Raw genomic sequence first — 25797 nt, forward strand, 5'->3', positions numbered from 1 at the left:
GATCAAAATTTGTCTCTTTGTTATTATTTAAGCCCATTCTACCTCGTCAAGACGAAGGTTTTAACCTTCACTTCTCTGGCTAGAATGACCTTAAATAGGGGCATCTGTAAGACCCCAATTTTGACCCTAAGATCCCTCATGGCATCATAACATTGCATTTGCATAGCCTTAAGGATCATGAGCATCTTGGTTCCCTTTGCCTTTGGGTGGGACCTCTTGGGAGTGGTTTGAGATCACCAAGCATGCTTGAATTGTATATCATTGCTTTTCTCATTTTATTTACTAACCAAAAGCACAAAAATATGTCACTAACATTTCTTGTTTGTAGCTTGAGCAGTCACAAGGTCTAAAAGCTTCTAGGAGATCCTTTGTCCAATGATATGGTCAAGAGACGATGAAAGAAAGCATGGTAATGGTTCCCAAAGCTCTCATCCATCAAATATTCCTCCCAAGTATCTCAATTCATCATTTTGATCAAAGCAAAGTCAAGGGGTTTGAGGTTTTTTTCCCAAGGAAACCCTAACTCATTTGTTCATCAACAATGCCTTGCTCATGAAGCAACCTCAACCCATGGTCAAATAAAATCAAGGGAAGTTCTTTAATTCATAATTTCATGCATATTTTAACTTATTTGAGTTCCCTCAATCATCGATTCATTAAGGTATGAGTTGTGGACTTGAGAAGTTGGTCAGTCAATTCATCTGACTATTTTGAAATACACTGGGACCTAACTTTTTATGTGTTGGTCAAATGGAGATGGCCCCAAGAGAAACAATGTTCTTAAGGACAATATGAACAACTTTCATGTTCATCAAAATTTTATTTGAAGCTTGGAAGATCATCATCCATTCCAAGACATTATAGGTCATTTTGATTGAAACCCTAATTTTGGGTCAACTTCCCAAGCACATAACTCATTCATTTTTTCTGATTTTGAGGTGAGACTTAATGCATTAGAAATTTTATTCTGTCTACTTCAAATTTTATGTTGAGCAAAATTGCAAAATCTCAAAATAAATACATGTGATAATGCAAAACATTATAGGTCACTTTGGGCCAAATGCATTGAAATGTGAAAAAGTCCAACTTCAAGTGCCCATAACTCCTTCATTAAAAATCCAAATGATGCAAAATTTAAGTCCAAATTGATTGTCTGGAAAATATCTACAACTTTCATGTTGAAGGTTTTATCATTTGGAGCTTTCATTATTGAGACAGAAGGGCTTGAACATTGGCCAAATTTGGAAACTTCACATATGCATGTTTTGCACCCTACACTTCAAGCTCAAATTTCACTAATTTCCAAGGCTCAATTGGAATTTTGATCAACATAGAATTTGTTCCTTATGCAACAAGCTTTCTAACCATTACTCATAAGGTAGCATTTGGAGTTTGGAAGCACCATTTTCAAAGACATGAAGAATTAAGTGCATTTTGTGAAATTCAATTCAATTGCCATGAATGAGTTGATTACACTTTATGTACATGTCCATTTGCATTTCACATGAACTCAGCAGGTTGTTTCAGCCTTCATTGGGCCTTCCACATGATCACACAAGCCCATGCAATGCAAAATCCATTTGCCATGCACACGAGTTAGCTCATGCATTCAGCTCTCTCCATGGAAGTTTGAACACAACCAAACTTCCATCTCTGATTTCTCTCTTAATAAGAATCTAGAGTGGAAGTGAGTGGCATAGGAGTGATGTACATCACTTCACCTTTCGAATGGTACCTGGATCGTTCATTTTAGTTAGCATTTGAACCTCTGTGTTTTTTGATCTTCGCCGGAGCTCACCGGAGAAGACGGTGGCGCTGGCCACCGTCTTTTTTTACCAAATCAAACATGAGTCGTTGGATGCATTTCCCAGTTTATATGACAACCATCAGATCTTATGACTTTTGATAATGCGCCATGTGATTCATTTGACTTAGGACTTTGGTAGGCGCGCGCTGATAGCCCTTGGATGTGCCAGCTCAATTAATGGGCCATCATCCAACGCCTCTCCTTTTTTCATATTTTCTTATTTCTGATTTTATTTTCTTTTATTTCTTTTAATTCCATTTTATTTCTAAAATCCATATCTCTTTTATTATTGGTCCAAAAAATATGGGACCAATTGCATTATTTCTCTTTTAATTTCTAGTTTCTAAAAATGATTTTTAATATTTTTTATTTTATCATTTGCTATTTTTTAATAATTTTCTCTTTTCTGGTTATTTTTAATTCATTTTAAATAGTTTTTGATATTCAAAAAATACAAAAAATATTTTCTCAACCTCTTTGAATAATGATGGATCTATGAAAAATATTTTCATCAATTTATTAATTGATTTGAGATTTATTTGAGATTTTAGTTCAATTAGGTTATTTTTCTTCATTTTTAATTGATTAAAAATAGTTTCTGATCTTTAAAAATGCTGAATTTTTTTGTCAAACTTTGTTTGACCTTGTTGAACTTGGGATAATTCACTTGGACTTTTCAAAGTGAATTTGAAGTTTGACCTTTCTTTAATATTTTAATTCAAGTTTATTTTCAAATATTAAAAATGCCAAAAATATTTTGTTTATTTCTTGACTTCCAATCTTCATCCCACTTCTGTTTTTTATGGTTTGACCTTGATCTTCCCTATCTTTGGTCAACATTGATAGATTGGTACATTCCATTTCATCTAATGCACTTTATTTTCTTCATTTTCATTATCTTCTTCTTCTTCTTCTTCTTCTTCTTTTCTTTTGATCAATGAGTTAAAGGTTGATAAGTTAGCATTGATTAGGGAGGTTTAATCTTCCTTGATTCAAATCTAATTCATCTTGATCAATTGATCAAGTGAATGGCTTTGCATTAAGGATAGATTGCTTCTTAAATCATGCAAAGGACTTAAACTAATACAAGATCATTTCTCATCTTCTTTTGGCATGGCAAGTTGTTGGAACTTGGTCCACTAATCAAGACTTCTAACTTGTGTTGTTGCCTATATTATTATTGACCGACCTCAGATAGTTGTGACTTCTACATAAGTCCAATTACGATTGCTTAACATAGCGCTAAATTCGCCTTTTGGCACACTAACTACTAATACTAATCATTAACTATTAATATTTACTTTTTGCTCTTTACACTTATGCAATTTATTATTCTTGTACATATTATTCATTTTTTTTTTCCTTTGCTCACTTGAGCACATGTTTATGTTAATGCAATTTTCCTTTTGCTCACTTGAGCACATAATTCTGTATATATCATTGTGTTTGTGTTTTGTTTTGATTATTGTGGACCAAATGCAAAGAAATGAATAATTAGACTTAGACTTTAGGGCTTTCCCTATGCAAATTTGGAGTCAAAGAGCAACTAGGCATTGAGCCTTTAGAGTGCTATAAAAGTCAAAGAGCAACTAGGCATTGGGCCTTTAGAGTGCTATAAATGTTGAAGAGAACTTTGAAAGGACCAATTTCTAAACTCCTTCTTGTTCATTATTTGTTTGTTGATAGAACTTTTTGATGTGTGTGTTCTTGTGCTAGGAATTCCAACATTGAGCCAAATTGAGGAACCATTGCCATAAGCTTCTAAGAGAGAGAGATATAAAAGCCATTGGAAGATTCCTAGGAGCTTGTTGTGATTGTGTGCTTGATTGCTTGAGTATTTGCTTATCTTGATTGCATATTCCAAAGGATGAGAGCTACTTGGATCATCAATATGATCTCAAGAGAGGAACTCCATTTGTGGTCTTACTTCTTATCCCTTACCTCTTGTATGAATAGGACTTTAGCCATTCTTCTTCTTCCCCCCACTCTAACCCAAGCCAAAACTTTTGTGCAAACATTTAACACTTGTTTTCAAAACTTAGAAACCTAAGCCTTATGCTTTTGATTTTCAAACTTTTCATAACACTTATTTTGAATTGAACCTTTAAGTCAACTTTGACCATACTTTGTACATACCCTTTCATAGGTAAATATAACCCATGCGAATGTCTTTTTGTGGTTTCAACGGCCACTTTCTTATCAAAACTTTTCATAACCTTTATCTATTAGGTTTGAGTTATCCTTGAGGTAGATGTAATACTCACCTATATCCTTAGTGATGGACAATGAGTCTTTCATGCTTATTATAGGGTTAACCCCTCACTAGCATGTTGAAGCTATCCTCACATGGTGGATTTGTGGTTTTGGGTTGAGTTTTCTCCCTTGGATAACAAAAGACCTTAAGGCTTTTGGACCAATCAATTCACCAACTCATTTTTGAGATTTTTACCCCGAACTACAAGGTTTTGATCCTAATATTTTTAAGATGGTACGTAGGCAATGAGTTCATCCATCCAAACACAAAATGTAAATAAACTTGTATATTCTTTCCTCATCTCTTCAATCATGTTTGCACAAATAAATTTTCACAAAAAATACCAACCTTACAACCAATATGAGAAGGGCTCCCTAGGAGTACCTAGAATGTTTTGGGTGCTTAAAACCTTCCCATTGCATAACCAACCCCCTTACCCAGATCTCTGACATTTTTCCTAGTTTTTGATTCGATAAAACTTTTAGGTTTTTGTTCGCTTTCTAACCATTCCTTTGGATAAATAGAAGTGCGATGGCGACTCGACTTGTATGGTTTGCCTTAGATTTAGTCAATATCTCTAATGGTAACGAATACCCCGCTACAGCTAGTGGCGGAAATGTTAGTCGATTCTGCTGCAGGCTATGAATATTTAAGCATGCTTGACGGTTATTCTGGGTATAATCAAATATTTATTGTCAAAGAGAATGTCCCAAAACTAGCATTTCGTTGCCCCGGAGCCTTAGGCACCTACGAATGGGTAGTGATGCCTTTCGGTTTGAAAAATGTTGGGGCGACCTACCAAAGAGCGATGAATTCGATCTTCCATGATTTCATAGAAACTTTTATGCAAATCTATATAGACGATATTGTTGTTAAGTCTATTTCAGGGAAGAGTCACGTAGACCATCTTCGAATATCTTTCGAAAGAATGAGAAAATATGGTCTAAAAATGAACCCTTTAAAATGCATTTTTTGTGTGCAGGCTGGGGATTTTCTAGGTTTCGTGGTCCACAAAAAGGGGATCGAAATAAACCAGAATAAGACCAAGGCCATAATGGAAGAGAAAGCGCCATCGACGAAGAAAGGTTTGCAGTCACTGTTGGGAAAGATCAATTTCCTAAGGAGATTCATCTCAAACATTAGTGGGAAGACGCAAGCATTCTCGCCTTTGCTTCGACTCAACAAGGAAGTGTTTGAATGGGGGCAGGCTCAACAAGAAGCGTTCGATAAGATTAAAGCATATTTGAGCCATCCACCAATCTTAACACCACTTTGCAGAAATAAAAGTATGAGATTGTATATATCTGCATTTGACAAAACCTTAGGGAGCATGTTAGCCCAAGAGGATGATAATGGTGTCGAAAGATCCATTTACTACCTCAGTAGAGTTTTAAATGATGCAGAAACTAGGTATATCATGATCGAAAAATTATGTTTATGCTTATATTTTTCGTGTACAAAATTGAAACATTATATCAAACCTGTTGACGTGTATGTTTCATCTCATTATGCCATTATTAAACATATGTTATCCAAACCAAATTTGCATAGTCGAATTGGGAAATGGGCATTAGCATTAACTGAATTATCTTTAACATACATGCCATTAAGAGTTGTTAAAGGACAAGTGGTAGCGAACTTTATCGTCGATCACTCCATTAACGCCAATGCATTGAACTATGTCGAATTGGGACCGTGGAAGTTGTACTTCGACAGATCTAGTCATAAAGATGACACGGGCGTCGGGTTGTAATTATTTCTCCTAATAAAACTCCAACAAAATTCCAGTACAAAATAGAAGGTACTTATTCAAATAATGAGGATGAATACGAAGCCTTTATAGTAGGACTTGAAATGTTGTTGGAATTAGGGGCAACTCGAGTTGAGATAATGAGAGACTCGGAGTTGGTCATAAAACAGATCACGAAGGAATATAGATGTGTTAAGGAGAATCTGATCATGTATTTCATAATCTCCAGTTGACTGTTAAAAAAGTTTAAAATGGTTTATATTCAACATATACCGCGAATAGAAAATATAGTAGCTAATGATTTAGCTCAGATTGCATCCGGGTACAAAATTCCAAAGGAAAAATTGCCCAAAGTCATTGAAGTCAGGGGAAAGGTCGTGGCAACCAGATTAAAGCCCTTAGATTTAGAAAAGACGAAGCTAGGATATGCTGATGAAGGAAATTTCAAAATACTGGTAATAGACAATTTAACGGATGATGGTTAGAGGAAGCCAATAGTGGTGTATCTGCAGAATTCAACAGCGTCTACTGACCGAAAATGCAAGAATTTGCCAAAGAAATGGGCTTAAAATTATTAACGTCAACGCCCTATTATGCTCAGGCCAATGGACAAGTTGAAGCTGCCAATAAAGTGGTCATTGGTTTGATTAAAAAGCATGTAGGGAAGAAGCCTAGGAATTAGCACAAAATGCTAGACCATATTTTGTGGGCATGTCACACATCCCCCAAAGAGGCAACTAAGTCGACCCCCTTTCGCCTAACTTTTGGCCATGATGTTGTTTTGCTAGTAGAAATTCACCTACACTCCATAAGGATTCAAAGGCAACATGAACTCCCAACAGAAACATACTGGAGCATGATGTTGGATGAATTGGTTGATTTAGACGAGGAAAGGTTAAATGCCATAGAATTTCTAAAACGACAAAAGAAGAAAGTAGAAATGTTTTATAATAAGAAAGTGAAAGTTAAAAGTTTCACACCCGAAGACTTGGTCTGGAAAGTGATCCTTCCAATGGATCAAAAAGATAGAGCCTTGGGGAAGTGGTCCCAAAAGTGGGAAGGCCCTTTCCAAGGTTTACACATATTCTCTAATGATGCCTATGAAATCGAAGAGCTTAGTGAAGATCAAAGGATTCTAAGAGTAAACGGGAAATATTTGAAAAAATATAAACCGATAATCCAAGTAAAAATAAGAGACGAATAATCATATAAATGAAACAAAGCCAATATGGTAAGAATGCCAGAATGGTGATATTGAAGTCATAGGCCCAAAAGACCAATATTCGTTACAAAGAAAATATCATTACATTGCCAAATAAATAAAGCAGCACTAAAAGGGAAGGTTCGCTTTGATCTGAAGATACTTGGCCTTAAGGAGCTCTAGCCGGTTTTTGCACAAAGATCTCTTCGATCACATGAGTTTAATGTTAGACTCAAGTTGTCGAGCCTTTTCGACAAATTCCATGCCAAATGATAGCTCTTGAGCCATTAAAGCTTCGTCAAACTCCAATAGTTGACTTTTGTCTTTTTCGGCATCAAAGATCTTCTCCTGAAGTTCTTCTATTTGTTTCCTCCAGGAAGCAATGTTACGATTGAGACCGTTGACCTTTTCCTTATTCTTCTATTTGGTTTGTTCCAATCCCATTTCCCTATTGGTGGATTCGGTGGCAGCATCCCAAGCAGCAGCCTCAGAACCAGACTTCTTCTCTATTCCCCTTGTGAGCTGAGGTAGCAACTTATGATCTACAACAGCTTGGTCGATCATAGTTCCTATCTCCAAAATAATGTTTGCCACTTTGGGAGAAGCTCTTAATAGGTCGACTTGGCTAAGAAGAGCCTCTAGAGTCAGAGGGGCAGAAGGATCAGCCAACAACAACAGAAACAAGTCACTTTTGAAGACTTTGTCTTTGATCATAGAAAGGAACTCTCCTGCAGGGGTGCTCGAAGGTTGATCTTCAGACACTGAAGTACTATGGCTTTGGTCAGAAGAACTCTCCCTGCAGTTTAGCATAGCTTTCAAATACTCAAGGGGCTGACTTCGTTTCAGGATAGCCAATTTTTCTGCAGAAAAGGCTCCGATACTACTCGACGAAACCCCGACCGTTGGAACGTCAACCATAATAGGAGTAACAAGAGTTTGAGTTCGAGCGTTCTCTTCGCATGTATTGGCCTTTCCCTCTTTTAGGCCTTCGACATCATCAGGGTTGGTGGCGGGGTTTCCTTCATCCGCATCCTCCACAACCATGTCTTCGACGCCCCAACCTTCTCCTTGGGGATCATTCGCTCTTTCAGCTGTATGTAAATCATCCCTAGGGGTTTCCTCTTTTTCAACTAATTCATCCTCAACCATAGGGTCTGGATTACCCTTGGCCCCATCTTCTTCGCTCGAATCAGTTTTATGACCAGAGTCGTTGGTTTGAGAATGTTAAGTAGTAGTTTTTGGTGGTGAAGCATCGAGGTCACCATATGGAGGTTGGTTAATATCACTTATAGACCCCTTTTCAGATGATGGTCGATAAGTAGGTTCACCAACGCTATTCAAAACATCGGGCGCAGAGACAGGCGTGGAGGAAGTTGTCTTCTTGGTTAGAACGATAGTGCTTGCACCACCCTAAAATCAATATAATCAAAAGGTATAAATGGCTAAAAAGGGTAAACAAGTTAAGTAAGGTAAGGATAAGTGTGTTGTACCTTATCACCTTTGACCCTAGGGCTAGAGTTGTCGCTCTCACTTTGGGTCGCCGCTACCTTCGCCATCTCCTCAGGAGTATGCTCTTGGATAATAAGTGCAACATGCATTTTCCTTGGAAGTTTGACCGGAGGTTGGTCCGAAGCATCAGTGGCCTTAGGTTGTGACTTCCTCTTCCTACAAGTGAGGTCGAGAACAGGCGACAAATCGTCTTAGTCAAATTCTACGATGATGGGGACGGAAGTAGGCTTTTGGATTTTTAAGGGACTCACCGGAGGTTTTCGAGCCGCCTGAGCTAAGAATGAAATATTAGTATCATCAATGTACAACAAAGACAAAAGAACAAGTAAAAAGGGGTACCTTTACAGGCTTGCTGCCTCCTTCGTTCTTCGACTCAATTGGTCTTTTGTTGGTGGGTTTCTTGGGTGGAATCTTGATAGCTAAACAAGAACAATATAAAACAATCAGTGTTAGCTGAGAGCAAACGGATTTCAAAGGGAATGTACTTCGAGGGAAACCTTCTGTGTCACACCTTCATATATGTCCGATTTGATTTGGACATCTTCGATCCCTATATGAAGATGCCCCTTAAAACTTCCTAAAGTATGCTTAGTCGAAACTACCCACTGAGCTTTTTTCTGAGATTGTTGTCGAAGTATTTTAATAGAATCTCCATAAATAAACTGAAATTCTGGTATCAGATATGAGATGTCGAAGGTAATGTCACGACACTAATATCTGAGTAACACAAATAGGATAAAGATAAAGAATAGTAATGCAAGAGACACAAGCAATTGTTAACCCAGTTCGGGGCAACTCACCTACGTCTGAGGGCTACCAAGCTAGGAAGGAAATCCACTAAATAGAATCAGTTCAAAGACTCTCAGTACACTTCAACAAGTTACAGTCTTTTTCACCTAATCTCTACCCATGTGATTTCTACCTAAGCACTCTTAGATATGAGAATCCACTCACTCCCCCTCAATCACACCTGTGATTTTAAACAACAATTACTTATGAAAAGAAGACATCTTGAAAACCCTATTACTATTTTCTAATTAAATCTTCTCATAACAGTTGGTTAGATCTCTTTGGAAAATAAGTAAAACAGGTTATAATTAATGATTGAATGCGATTGCAAATCAGATCTTCAATCATACATAGATTTCCATTAAATGCGCAATCACATAACACATAACATTCACCCTGAATGTTCTGTGTACAAATGTCATGACATCGGGTCTGACATCCTGGAGCAATCCTGCATAATTCCATTTTAATTTCCAGCAGGTACATAATATCAGATGTCATGACATCGTGTATGACATCATGTATGACATCCTGAAACAATCCTGCATAATTCTGTTTTTAAACTCCAGCAGGTACAAGATATCTTATGTTAAGACATCACATGCAACATCTTGTGAACACTCTTTATTTTACCAAAATTGCTGCCAACACTTAGAACCAACAAACTCCCCCTTTGGCAAATTTTGGCTAAAACATATATCTGTCCTTTTTGTTCACAAGAAAAATTATCAGCAGTTAAACAACAGTTTAAGCAGCAGCAGAAACAAACAGAATTACTAGGTATTAGCAACTAGTAAAACACACAAATGCACAAGGGTACTTCTTCTCCCCCTAAGTTTGTTCAATACAGACATCTCCTTTAACAATAACATGACCTGTAGTAACAACACCTGTAACAGTCAGAGTTACCCTCTGACATCTGCTTCAACATCACCTGTGCACCACATCAGACGTCTCCTCCAACATCTGTAAACAGAACAGCATTCTGTCTTACATCAAACACATCTCCTTCAACATTAGTTGTTCATCTGTTCAGCTACACCAGCACATACATCTCCACACAACTCCACATATTTAACTGCTCCACATAATCACTTCTCCCCCTTTTAATCAAAATAGACCAAAGGTGACCAATTAGATAAAATAAATGTCAATCAGCCTAGCAGAGAATGTCACAAGAGATGTTATAACATATAAAATGTTAAAATATAATTGTTAGGAGATACAAACCATAATTATACACAGCTGTGATAGCTGAGATAATTAGAAATCCATGGAACTCATCAAGAGCCCAAATATTACAACAAGGCATTAGTAAGGACTGCCAAAAATTACAAACATTTCTACAACAAATTTTTCAACATCCAAAACAGCCAAACCACCAGGGGGACCAGTCTTCATAACAGGGGGAACCATTACTACTCAGTGTGAGGAAGTAGCATCATCTTCACCTTCAGAATCAGAACTGCCATTAGATTGAGCATTGGACCTCTCACTTGAGGTATTGGCATCTGAGTCCTTGGTCTCACCAGCCTTCTCCATCTCTTCCTTCTCTAGGCTACTAATAAGAACCTCCAAAGCCTCTTTCCTTGCCTTGGAAACCCTAATACCAGTATCCAGCTCCTTACAAGTTTCCTTCAATTGATCAATCAAGCTACCTTGAGAGGCAGGCTCCTTCCTTGCAGATGTCATGACAACATCATTGACATGGCTTCCTTCAAACAGCTTGTAGTGAATGGACAGTGGAGGCTTCCTTTTGCTGGGAATATCACTTGTGTTGAGAATGCCTGGTTGTTGGCTTAAGATAATTCCATAAATGATGGATGGAAAGGCAATAGGCAGCTTTACTGCATTAGAGGAGGCATGTCTAACAATCTGTTCAAACATAAACCTTCCAAAGTCAAAGTTTAGCATGGTTCCAATAGCATAAATGATTCTTCCAAGACCATTAGAGATGGTTGAGATATGATTAGTTGGCACCCAGTTGGATGAACCAATCTTATGCAAGATGGCATATTTGACAGTTAGCTTGCCAGCTGATAGGTGCTTCTTACTAGGCTACTCCTTAACTTGGCCACCAGTAATAGTCCTACAGACTTCATTGTCTGTAGCCTCTAACTCTACACCTCCTTCAGTTCCTCTCCCTAGGAACTTGTTGATGATGGTTGGGGAGAACCTCACACATCTACCTCTTACAAGAACCTTGTAGAATTCCTTGCTACTCTTTTCAGAAATATCCTTTGGGATATTCACAACAAACTCTTTTACTAACCCTTCAAAGCATTGGGGCAGAGCAACCACAATTTTCATCAGTCCAGCATTCTTGATCAATTCCATCACTTCCTTCACCTCTACAGCCTCCTTTCCCAACTCCCTTTCAACAACAACCCTCCTTTGGATGACAAACTTCCACTTTGCAGCACCATCTTCTAGATGGAATGAGATGTTGTCTAAGTGCACAGCTGCAACTTTTCTTTTAGACTTTTTAACAGTCTGTCTTTTAGCAGGAGAGATGTTTGGGACATCTTCTTAGACATCATCTTCAGAGTAAGAACTTTCTCTGACCTTCCTCTTCTTAATCTCAACTTTACTCCATGATTTGGAGGGTCCTACACCAACAACCTTTTTCCCTCTTCTTGCTGTCATCATTTCAGCCACAGACTTCCCTTTTCTGGTCCTCAGTTCCTTTGCTACACTTGGTTTCACATGATGGACCAAGGTGTCATCTTCTTCCTCAGAACTTTCTTCCTCCAAATTAATAACATTCTCAGCAGTTTCATGAGACACATCTGCTGGTTTCTTACTAGGCAAGGTTTTACCTAGAGAGCATAATCCCTCAGCAGCCACTTCTTTCTCTGATCTGGATGAATCATCATCTTTTTCAGTTTTGGGTTCCACCTCAGGTGAGGGGTCCCTTCGAGACAGAGGGGTAGAAACATCCTTGACTGCATGCCCTTTGTTTAGAATCCTAGTCACTAGGTTCCTAATGGTACGATCAGTAAAGTGCATTTCATTCTTATGAGGGGGTTTATCAGGAATGTTACCTTGATTACTTCCAGCCATGGAAGAAGGGCCATGGACGTCGCCTGGAATAACAGAGAGGGGAATAACCTCCAGAATATCTTCATCCAAAAACTCCATGGAGGGAGTCCTTCCTTTGTGAGTGGGTTTTGATCCTGAGGATGAGAGATGTTGTCACATTTTGTTGGACTTTTGAAAAAATCTCTTTGCCCTAGCAGAGGTTTTCTGAGAAGATGGATGAAGATGGAAATGGTTGTGTTGAGGTAGCGTGTGGAAATGGCATAGATACTAGTTCCAATACTAGGTAATGATTTTTCATAAATGTGGCACTTTCTTTTAAGTGGACAGACAATATTTTTATTACCTTTTCCACTCCACTTTAATTACTATAACTTCTCATGACTACAAATCCCCAATTTCCCTCTTAAACATTTAAACCTTGCAGATTTGTCAGCTAATTGCATTTCATGCTTTAGTGCTGTGATTTTGTCTTCCACAAATTCTTTAATGAAGTGATGACAAAAGTCAATGTGCTCAGTCCAGCTGTGCTGAGTAGGATTTTTGGACATAGTTGTAGCACTCAGGTTGTCATAGTACAATGTCATGACATCGTGTGTGACATTGTATTCAGTCAGCATTAGTTTCAACCAACCCTACTGAGAGCAGCTACTTCCAGCTGCTATATATTCAGCTTGATATATAGCACAAACACCATTTTCATCTTTCAGAGGAGCAGGTGTCCTTTCACTTTCCATCCCAATCTTCTTAACATTATTCTTGGCACATTTGCTTTGAGATAGACACATAGACCCTTCTATCTGCTTGACTTGTAGCCCAAGTTCAACAAAGCTCTTCCCAACTTCAGACTGCATTTGACTAGCAACATGTTCTACCATCTGATCTGTCCTCCTATTTTCCACATCTATTGGAGCCACCATGAGCTTTTCTTCTTTGGAAATAATGTCATGTCTGAGTTTCTGGTGTGACATCCTTATCTGACATTTCCCACAGGCTCTTATTTTATCCATCTTCAATTTGGGAGTTCCTCTAACAGATATAATCATTTTTATCCCTTTAAGATGCAGATGGTTCAACCTTTGATGTCATGTCTTCACTCCTTCTTCTCTGACTAGGGGACATTTTGAAGAATGGCCAATTTTAGAGCTCCACATGTAACAGTTTTCTTTGGTCCTGACTCCTTTCATGATCACTTTACTTTCTTTGTTAGTAAACATACATTCAGTTTTAGTGAAGTTAACATTTAGACCTTGGTCACATGGTTGACTGATGCTTATTAGATTTGCAGTCAAGCCCTTAACAAGTAGGACCTTGTCAAGTTCAGGAACTCCAGGGCAATCAAGCTTACCTATCCCCTTAATTTCACCCTTTTCTCCATCACCAAAAGTTACATAGCTTATGGCATGAGGATGAAGGCCAGTTAGCAGGTCTTTGTTTCCAGTCATATGTCTGGAGCACCCATTATTAAAATACCAATCTTCTTTGGCTGAAACTTTGAGGCAAGTGTGAGCTATTAGGCTTGTAAGATTAGTCTTAGGAACCCGTTGCATCTTGGTGACAGGCCTGTGATGTTTGGGTCTTGCTTGATAGTGAGTCTAATGATGAACAGGGCTAGGATAACCATACAGCGTATAGCAGAAGGGCTTCAGGTGGCCAAATTTTCCACAGTAATGGCATTTCCATCTTTGGTGTTTCCCTTTCTGCTGTCTTCCCTTCTGATGTTGTGACATATGATGTGACATCTCAGGTTTGCTTTTAATATGGCTGCACTTAGGTTTAGATTTAGGTTTGCAACCAGTGTAACTGCACTCAGGCTTAGATTCATTATACCTAATGCCAGATTTGTCTCCTGTTATTTGTCCAGTTTGGAGAATCTTGTCTAAGGAGTCAGATCCATTATTTAACATTCTTACATACTTGGTCATGTCTTCTAGTTTAGAATTCAAGAACATAGCTTCAGTTTTTAACTTGGAGATGGTTTCCACATGTTCTGCCTTCTCATTCTCCAGCTGTACTATCACTTTCTTCTAGCTTTCAACTTGTTAACTTTCATCTAGCTTGGCATTCAGAACCGCTGCTTCTGTTTTTAATTTGGAGATGGTTTCCAAGTGTTCTACCTTCTCATTCTCAAGTTGAGTTATTACCTTCTTCTGGCTTTCAACCTGTTTACACACCTATGCACTCTTGTGACACAACTTTCTGTAGGTAGTGGCTAACTCTTCAAAGGTTACTTCATCATCACTTAAGTCTTCCTCAAAACCCCATCTTCCAGTCAAGGAAGTCACCGGATTTGCAGACTCTTCTGTTTCACTCTCATCAGACCAAGTGGCAGCAAGACTCATCTTCTGTTTCTTGAGGTAGGTTCCACATTCAGTTCTAATGTGTCCATACCCATCACATTCATAGCACTGTACTTCTTTTCCTTCTTTGGGCTTATCATTTGACCTTGTTCTTCTTCCAGCATTGTTGGATTTACTGATGTCAGATGAGATGTTCTTGACATTAGCCTCAGATCTTACATCCATCTTTTTCAACAGTCTATTGAACTGTCTTCCTAGCATTGCTACATCATTTGCCAGATCCTCATCAACATCCTGACTATTTTCCTCCTTTGTGTTTGACATGAAGGCTATGCTTTTGGTTTTCCTTTCAGATCCATCATTCATTCCCATCTCAAATGTTTGGAGGGAACCAATTAGCTCATCAACTCTCATGTTAGAGATGTCTTGAGACTCTTCTATGACTATCACCTTCATAGCAAATCTCTTAGGGAGAGACCTAAGTATTTTTCTTACTAATTTTTCATCTGACATCTTCTCTCCCAAGGCTCCTGAGGAATTAGCAATTTCAAGGATACTCATATGAAATTCATGAATATTTTCATCTTCTTTCATCCTTAAATTTTCAAACTTGGAGGTGAGCAGCTGTAGTCTAGACATCTTAACTCTAGAGGTGCCTTCATGAGTGGTTTTGATAATGTCCCAAGCATCTTTAGCCACCTCACAGTTGTTTACCAACCTGAAGATATTCTTGTCTACTCCATTGAATATGGCATTCAATGCTTTAGAATTTCCAAGGGCTAGATCATCCTCCTCCTTGGACCATTATTCTTCAGGCTTCTTGTCAGTGGTGGCTTCTCCTTCCTTAGTAATTACTGGATGTACCCAGCCTGTTAACACAGTCTTCCAAGCCTTATTATCCAGAGATTTTAGGAAAGCTACCATTCGAGGTTTCCAATAGTCACAGTTAGTTCCATCCAAAATTGGTGGCCTGTGAACAGATCCTCCATCTCTCTCCATAGTACCAGAAAGTATTATCCCTAGATCTCACCCAGAACCAGAGCAGGATGCCTGCTCTGATACCAATTGAAATTTTGGTATCAGATATGAGATGTCGAAGGTAATGTCACGACACTAATATCTGAGTAACACAAACAGGATAAAGATAAAGAATAGTAATGCAAGAGACACAAGCAATTGTTAACCCAGTTCGGTGCAACTCACCTACGTCTGGGGGCTACCAAGCCAGGAAGGAAATCCACTAAATAGAATCAGTTCAAAGACTCTCGGTACACTTCAACAAGTTACAGTCTTTTCACTTAATCTCTACCCGTGTGATTTCTACCTAAGCACTCTTAGATATGAGAACCCACTCACTCCCCCTTAATCACACCTATGATTTTAAACAACAATTACTTATGAAAAGAAGACACTCTTCAAAGACACACACTTGATTTTACTTAGCAGTTTCAATCAAGTAGACACACACTTGATCTTGCTTAACAGCTTCAATCAAGTAGACACACACTCTTGCTTACAAGCTTAGAGTGACAAAGTATAACTCACAAATCAGACCAATTCAATCATCTATGGATGAATTGAATGGCTTACAAGTCACACGACCAAACAAGACACAAACCCTTGCTCTCTTTCAATATTTCGCTCTGTATTGATTGTGTATCAAATCAGGTTTTCCATGTCCTATTTATAGAAGCATTCAGCTGGGCTTGGACATCTTGAAAACCCTAAAACTATTTTCCAATTAAATCTTCTCATAACAGCTGGTTAGATCTCTTTGGAAAATAAGTTAAACAGGTTGTAATTAATGATTGAATGCGACTGCAAATCAGATCTTCAATCATACATAGATTGCCATTAAGTGCGCAATCACATAACACATAACATTCACCCTGAATGTTCTGTGTACAAATGTCATGACATCGGGTCTGACATTCTGGAACAATCCTGCATAATTCCAGTTTAATTTCTAGCAGATACATAATATTAGATGTCATGACATCGTGTATGACATCCTGAAACAATCTTGCATAATTATGTTTTTAAACTCCAGCAGGTACAAGATATCTTATGTTAAGACATCACATGCAACATCTTGTGAACACTCTTTGTTTTACCAAAATTGCTGCCAACACTTAGAACCAACATAAACCAATCTAGAAATGGAGGGGCAAGGGCCACTCCGAAGTCAGCATTAGGCAGTGGAGGAAACCTTGGGGGAAACAGTTAAAGAGCCATTTCATAGTGTTTCTCATGAGGAACGTCTGAGGGAATCTTTAGGTTTTCCATTTTCTTTGAAAATTTCTCTTTAAGCGTAACAGCTGCTTCGCAGATGGTTCGACTAAGATCATCAGGTCGATATGCAGTTTCAAAATTGCTTTGAAAATCTTGAATTTCTCTTATAAGAGTATAAGTACCTTTCTTGGTCTTTTCCTGCACAAGAAGAAAAGCTTTATCAAATAGTTGAATAAATGAGGTGACGTCACAAAATTCTTCGACACAATATTTAGCCCACCACTTCCCAAATTCTCGACTGCAGAGGAAGCTGGGCTCAAAGTTGAATGGATCAGCTGGGTTCTGCTAGTATACCTAGCTATTTGTTTGAGAGCAGTGGTTTTGGTATGGACTGCATTATGGAGAAGGAGATTACTTTTCTTGTCATACAGGCACTTTGGGAGGACCTGAACCAACCCAAATTATCGAGCAACAAGGTTGGGCTGGTAGGTTATCAAAGTAAGCTGAACCTTCGAAGGGTTGAATCGAAGAGTTAGTGTTGGTGTAAGACCTAGAGGCCAATACTTTTGGTACTTATATCGAATGTATTAAGTGTGACTTAATCATGAGAACACATTAAACATAAGGACATTATTCTTAAAGTATCCGTAGTCGAGCTTTAGTGTGAAGTGGGATAACATTAAAGCATTAAGACTATTATGTTTGTAGACTGATGATCACATCTCATGGATCATGGATAAAAGAGTTATCAAGTCTTAAACATAGGTATGAATATTAGGAGTAATATTTATACCGGATTGACCCGCTATGAGAATACTATATAGAAAGTTATGCAAAGTGTCATAAGTTATTCTCATGGTGATAATAGTGTATACCACTCTTCGACCTGAAACCACTATGGATCCTAGATGTAGAGTCGAGTGCTTTATTGCTGATCCAACGTTGTCCGTAACTGGATAACCATAAAGACAGTTGATGGGTACTCCACGAAGCATGCTGAGGGACATGAGTGTCCTAGATGGAATTTGCCAATCCTGCATAACAGGATAAATGTCTATGGGCTCAATATTGAACTGGACAAGGGTGACACAGTCTATACCTTGTGTTCAATATAGACATAAGGGCAAAGGGGTAATTATACACATAATTATTATCACAGGAGGTTTTGTCAGATCACATGACATTTTCGTGACTTGGGTAGCAGTGATGTGTTGCTAGATACCGCTCACTGTTTATTATGTTAAATGCGTGATTTAATATAATTGCCAACGTCGCGAAAACCTATAGGGTCACACACAAAGGACGGATTGATGAGAAATAGAGTAACTAAGGAACACCGTAAGGTACAGTGCACTTAAGTGGAAACGAAATATGGTAAGGTACCAAATACTTAAGTGATTTTGGCATATTATGAGATATGGGCAAAATACACTTAAGTGGGATTTTTAGCTTGAAGCCCACACAAGTGGTTCTATAAATAGAACCCCTTGGGTAGAAGTATTGTCACTCCAATCCACTCAGACAGAAATTCAAGTAGAGACTTGGAATTTTGTTTCCCTCTTTCTCTCACTCAAAGCCTTCATTCATAACAGCTAGCATTGCGATTGAAGGAATCCGTTCGTGTGGACTGAGTAGAGACGTTGTCATCGTTCAACGTTCGTGATCGCCCCGTGGATCTGTATCAAAGGTTTTGATCATTATCAGAGATCTGCACCAAAGGTTTGAATCGCCACAAGAGGTAACGATTCTATCACTGATCATGCCCATTCGTAAGGATCACTAAATGGAGAAATTTTTAAATTCCGCTGCGCCTTGGATGGCTATTCTCCTACAGTGGTATCAGAGCCACTTAAGAAACCATGAATCTGATAACTGTTTTTGTTATGTAATAATATGATTAAAGACAGAATGAATCAAAGGTTAAATTGACCTCGATCAAGTTACATATTTGTGATATATGTAATCCTGATGCAAAATACATTATATATGATATAGTGTTCTTGTTTCGTTCATTCAAACCCTCAATGATTGTTTTCCTTTGAGAGATCAATGGTCTTTTGCTTCTTGATCTGACATTAGTATGGTGAAGCAATGACGTGTTGATCAATCATACTGAATTAACAATCGAGATGTGTTTGACGGTCTGAAATTGGTGCATCAGGATTAGTGACGGCACAAGGGTTGTGTTGTCAGAGGGTTATGCGATTGGGGTTTGAACGCACAAGAGTTGTGCTTCCTAAACACTTTTTGGAACAGTGTTAACCGGTTAACGCGTATGGTTAACCGGTTAACGCAATGTGAAATAAATTTTTTTAGTTTTCAAACAGTGTTAACCGGTTAACGCATTTGGTTAACCGGTTAACGCAAGGCGGAAAACAGTTTTCCAAGAAATTTTTCAACAGTGTTAACCGGTTAACGCATATGGTTAACCGGTTAACGCAAGGCAGAAAAGAATTTTCTAAAAGTTTTCAAATAGTGTTAACCGGTTAACGCATATGGTTAACCGGTTAACGCAAGGAAATTTTCACCCATTCGGCTAACTCAGTGCTTTAAAAGTGTCAAGTGTTGATACGAAAAGCGACATCGATTTTAAATGAATTGTTCATTAAAATGTGATGATCGGTCGTCGAAATTTAATTTGGTTTTAATTAATTAAAGGAATTAATAATAATAATAATAAAGTGTTTATTATTGTCTTGTGGTGATCGGTTATGGCCTTAGTTTTCCTTTATTCTGCTTTGGATTTTAAAATACGACCTGCGTGTCGTGCCTCTCTCTTAATCTCCCAAATGTAACTTCTTTTCTCATCTCACTCCCTCGTATGTAAAACGAGTTTCTTTCATGTAATGTAATGATATGAAGAAAGCAAAGAAGTCAGTGCCAAAGGAGGACAACCTTGAAGATCTTGCTTGGAGAAGCTTAGATCATTATAGGTTAGCTTAGGTTCTCTCATTGGCTTGGGAGAACAATTGCGCTAGGGGCCATAACTGTTTCATTTTGTTTGTATGTATGTTGATGCATGTGAATGTATGTTGATGCATGTGAGAGACGGTTTATATGATAAACAAGCCGGTGAGATCAGAAAAATTGCAATTCCCTCAAAATAAATATTAAGTTTATGCTTTCCAAGTTTTAACACTCATCAAGACTAGTATCGAATAATGTAGGTTTCGCCTACGCGAGGTGCATGTTCTATATTAGTAAGGTGCGATGGGATAATTGTAATATCCAACTGTTAAAACAATGGGTCAAACTTAACTAAACAAATTATAATAAGATTATATATATGTTTAGAAGCAAGAGTTGGGAATGATCCATATGATGGATTGGAATAAGGAGTTATTCACCCAACTGAAATTTTCGAGAGTTGTATGAGATACAATTGGAAGGAGTTCCTACCTAAATAACCTAGTTTTGTGTAATCCGCCTACGCGGACTTAGAATGAAGTGAAATATGGATCTCGACCCACTAGAAAATCTTCCAACGGGATTTTCCGAATCAAATGATGAGGGTCATTTGTTTTGAGTAAAATAGTGGGAGCATATTTAATTAAAGGCCTAATTGAATATGTCAATGATACTTATATTTTCATTAATCCTTATATAGATTACCATGACAGCAAACACCTCTAACAACATCTTGCGATCAATCCTTGATAAGGAAAAATTGTCTGGGACAAATTTTCTGGATTGGCACCGAAACCTGAGGATTGTCCTCAAACATGATAAAAAGTTGTATGTCTTGGAGACACCTGTTCCTGAAGAGGAACCTCCTAGTTCTGCACCTAAGGCAGAAAGAGATGCTTATAAGAAGCATATCGATGATGCCAATGAAACTGCTTATCTCATGATGGCTACCATGAACTCAGAATTGCAAAAGCAACATGAGAACATGTCAGCATTTGATATGATCGAACACCTGAAGTTGCTCTATCAAGAGCAAGCAAGGCATGAGAGGTTTGAAGTTTCAAAAGCCCTTTTTTCAAAGCAAGTTAGCTGAGGGAGCCCCTGTAGGTCCCCATGTACTCAAGATGATTGGGTATGTGGAAAACCTTGAGAGATTGGGTTTTCCCCTCAAAAAGGAACTTGCAACTGATTTGATCTTGCAATCGTTGCCAGATAGTTTCAGTCAATTTGTCCTAAATTTCAATATGATTGATATGGACAAATCTCTTCCTGAACTGCTCGCCATGTTAAGAACTGCCGAGCAGAATCTGAAGTCAAAAGGGAAGTCCATTCTGATGATCGGAAATGGAAAGAGACAGAACAAAAGGCCCCCTAGCAGAGTGATAAGGGGAAGGGCAAGGAAGTTGCCAATCCCATATCCACTGCTGCTTTGAAGCCTAGTGGAGGCATAGCAAAAGAAGTCACCTGCTTCCATTGCGGTAAGACCGGACACTGGAAGAGGAACTGCCCAAAGTACCTGGAAGATAAGAAGAATGGAGTAGAGACTTCAACTTCAGGTATTTTTGTTATTAATTTATCTACTTCTGCATCATGGGTATTAGATACTGGATGCGGTTCTCACATTTGTACAAATGTGCAGGAACTAAAAAGGAGTAGAGATTTGGCAAAAGGTAAAGTCGACCTACGAGTTGGCTATGGAGCAAAGGTTGTTGCTTTAGCCGTAGGAACTTTTGTATTGACTTTACCTAGTGGTTTAATAATTCAGTTAGAGAACTGTTATTATGTACCTGCAATTAGCAGGAATATTATTTCCATTGCTTGTTTGGACAAGTTTGGTTTTTCATTTATAATAAAGAACAATTGTTGCTCAATTTATTTGAATGATATATTCTATGCTACTGCACAAATGAACAATGGACTATATGTCCTTGATCTTGAAATGCCTATTAATAACATTAATACAAAAGGGTGAAACCTAACGAGTTAAAACCAACTAGGTAAGAATATTAAAACTCTTCGATCAGATCGAAGTGGTGAGTATTTAATCCTAGAGTTTGATGACCATCTGAAAGAGTGTGGGATCCTGTCCCAACTTACTCCTCCTGGCACATCCCAATGGAAGGGTGTATCTGAGAGAAGAAATCGAACCCTGTTGGACATGGTCCGATCCATGATGAGTCACACCAATCTTCCAAACTCCTTTTAAGGACATACACCATTGACATCAGCTTACACACTTAACCGTGTTCCATCCAAAAGGGTGAAAAGACACCATATGAGATATGGAGTGGTAAGAGACCACATATGTCTTACATGAAGATTTGGGGTTGCGAAGTTTATGTGAAACGACAAATTTCAACTAAGCTTGAGCCCAAATTTGACAAATGCTTATTTGTGGGGTATCCTAAAGAAGCAAGAGGATATTATTTCTACAATCCTTCTGAGGGCAAAGTGTTTGTCGCTCGAACTTGAGTTTTCCTAGAAAGGGATTTTATTTCCAAAGGAATCAGTGGGAGGAAAGTAGAACTTGAAGAAATTCAAGAATCACAAAGTATTGATACACCTTTGGAGGAATTAGAGCAGGAAACACAAGTAGTTGTGTAAGAGCAACCTGCTCAAATAGAACAAGACCAGCGTAGGTCAGGCAGGATACGTCACCTACCTGAGATATATGGATATCTGATCAAGGTGATGTATTACTCATGGATCAAGATGAGCCTGTGACCTACTCATGGAATCTTCGTTTTGATGAAACAGTAAAACTATATGGATTCACCAAGAACGAAGATGAGACTTGTGTCTACAAGAAGGTTAGTGGGAGCATGATCGTATTTCTGGTATTATATGTAGATGGCATATTACTCATTGGAATCAATATCCCTACCCAGCAACAAGTAAAGTCTTGGTTGGGGAAATGCTTTTCTATGAAGGACCTAGGTGAAGCAGCCTATATATTAGGAATCAGAATCTATAGAGATAGATCACAAAACTGCTTGGCCGAAGTCAGAGTACATACATAGACAAAGTGCTGAGACGCTTTAATATGAATAATTCTAATCTGGTTATGTGTTTTGCTTAAATGGTGGCACTGTGAGCTAGAAAAGTTCAACGCAAGATGCAGTTGCTGATTCTACAATTGAGGCCGAGTATATTGCTGCCTTAAGTGCAGCAAAGGAAGCTGTTTGGATCAATAAACTTGGCATAGTCCCTAGCATTGTGGATCCCATTGGTCTCTATTATGATAACAATGGTGTTATCGCACAAGCTAAGGAGCCTAGATATCACCAACGATCCAAACACATACTTAGGCGTTGTGTGAAAATATGTAGAGTACCTACACTTGACAAGAGGATTGACCCACTAACAAAGCCTCTTGCGCAGCAGAAGCATGATGGCCATATTAGATCAATGGGCATAAGGGTTATGCCTGATTGGCTCTAGTGCTAGTGGGAGATTGTTGGTGTAAGCCCTAGAGGCCAATACTTTTGGTACTTGTATCGAATTATTTAAAGGCATTTTCTTTATTATGGTTGATTAATAAAGTCCCTGGAATAGATAGTCCGTTTAATGTATTAAGTGTGACTTAATCATGAGAACACATTAAACATAAGGACATTATTCTTAAAGTATCCGTAGTCGAGCTTTAGTGTGAAGTGGGATAACATTAAAGCATTAAGACTATTATGTTTGTAGACTGATGATCACATCTCATGGATCATGGATAAAAGAGTTATCAAGTCTTAAACATAGGTATGAATATTAGGAGTAATATTTATACCGGATTGACCCGCTATGAGAATACTATATAGAAAGTTATGCAAAGTGTCATAAGTTATTCTCATGTTGATAATAGTGTATACCACTCTTCGACTTGAAACCACTATGGATCCTAGATGTAGAGTCGAGTGCTTTATTGCTGATCCAACGTTGTCCGTAACTGGATAACCATAAAGACAGTTGATGGGTACTCCACGAAGCATGCTGAGGGACATGAGTGTCCTAGATGGAATTTGCCAATCCTGCGTAACAGGATATATGTCTATGGGCCCAATATTGAACTGGACAAGGGTGACACGGTCTATACCTTGTGTTCAATATAGACATAAGGGCAAAGGGGTAATTATACACATAATTATTATCACAGGAGGTTTTGTCAGATCACATGACATTTTCGTGACTTGGGTAGCAGTGATGTGTTGCTAGATACCGCTCACTGTTTATTATGTTAAATGCGTGATTTAATATAATTGCCAACGTCGCGAAAACCTATAGGGTCACACACAAAGGACGGATTGATGAGAAATAGAGTAACTAAGGAACACCGTAAGGTACGGTGCACTTAAGTGGAAACGAAATATGGTAAGGTACCAAATACTTAAGTGATTTTGGCATATTATGAGATATGGGCAAAATACACTTAAGTGGGCTTTTTAGCTTGAAGCCCACACAAGTGGTTCTATAAATAGAACCCCTTGGGTAGAAGCATTGTCACTCCAATCCACTCAGACAGAAATTCAAGTAGAGACTTGGAATTTTTTTCCCTCTTTCTCTCACTCAAAGCCTTCATTCATAACAGCTAGCACTGCGATTGAAGGAATTCGTTCGTGTGGACTGAGTAGAGACATTGTCATCGTTCAACGTTCGTGATCGCCCCGTGGATCTGTATCAAAGGTTTTGATCATTACCAGAGATCTGCACCAAAGGTTTGAATCGCCACAAGAGGTAACGATTCTATCACTGATCATGCCCATTCGTAAGGATCACTAAATGGAGAAATTTTTAAATTCCGCTGCGCCTTGGATGGCTATTCTCCTACAGTTAGAATCCTAGGAGTCGAAAAGGCTTCCCAAATCAGCAAGGATTTTGTCTCCTATTTCTTAGATGGAGAGGGGAAGGTCCTAGTAAACCACTTGGGGCCAATTTCCATGAGGGCGAATGGGGCCATGCTCGAAGTGAAGACATGACGCTTAGCAAACATCATGATATAACTCATGAAGGTTGGTTGAAGAGCTTGTCCTTCGTCCCTAGGGGTTAGTTGAGCTAATCTTGGGCCTTCAACCCTTCTGTTCCGGATTCCCTCAGCATCCTCGTCGACGAGGCCCTTGTTCGGCAGGATGGCCTCAAAAGTGGCATTGAGCCAAAGTCATAGTAACCAAAAAGGGCCAGACAGAAGAAGGTTCCCTTTATCCCCCAAATTCTCCAGTTGAGCCACTCCATCGCTCAAGGATTCGTAAAGGCTTGCCAGGATCATCTCACTTAGGCAGATATTGTGCCCCGCATGCAGTTGGTTGGCCAGAGTAAGATATTTTTTGGCAACTTGTAGGTATTTTGAACAAAACACAGAGTGTGACAACCAAAAAGCCAAAAAATCTATGTGCTCCACGTCGGAGACATTGTCGGTATCTTTATCATGGTAATGTGAAATGTATGCTGAATACGTTGCTCTAGTGGTCGAAAAGGAAATAGTATCCATAGAATCGATATCAGGATCATAGGTATGTCCAATGGGTTTCAGCCCTGTGATGGCGGCCATGTCGAAGAGAGTTGGTGCGACCATTCCGCAAGGAAGATGGAAGGTATAATCTGTACTGTCCTAGAAGTACAAAGAGGAAATCAACACGAGAGTGTTGTAATCTAAATTCAGTTTTGACAGCATAATCAGGTCATATATTCATATATCTTTCCAAGCCCGAGCTTTCTATTTCTCTACTTTGGTTAACCAATTTAAGTAATCAATGGGATCTTTAAAAGTTGGGGTAGCACGGAAGGCTCTAAAACCATTATTCATAAACCTCAGATCTATAGTATCCCCAATGTGAGAGTTTTCAGTGGAGGAAGTCCTAGGGTTTCTAGCCTGCCCTAAAGGTTTGCATTTGTGGTAAGAGGGGAAAAATTCTCTAAGTTTGCTGGCATCAACATCTAACTCAGCTAAAGGCCCAAATAATGCATAAGTTTTTTCAGAGACAGAAACAGGAATAAGTACCTGAGAAGCGTAAATTCTGCACTGTT

This window comes from Lathyrus oleraceus, chromosome 6 (genome assembly GCF_024323335.1).
Source record: "Lathyrus oleraceus cultivar Zhongwan6 chromosome 6, CAAS_Psat_ZW6_1.0, whole genome shotgun sequence".
NCBI lineage: Eukaryota > Viridiplantae > Streptophyta > Magnoliopsida > Fabales > Fabaceae > Lathyrus > Lathyrus oleraceus.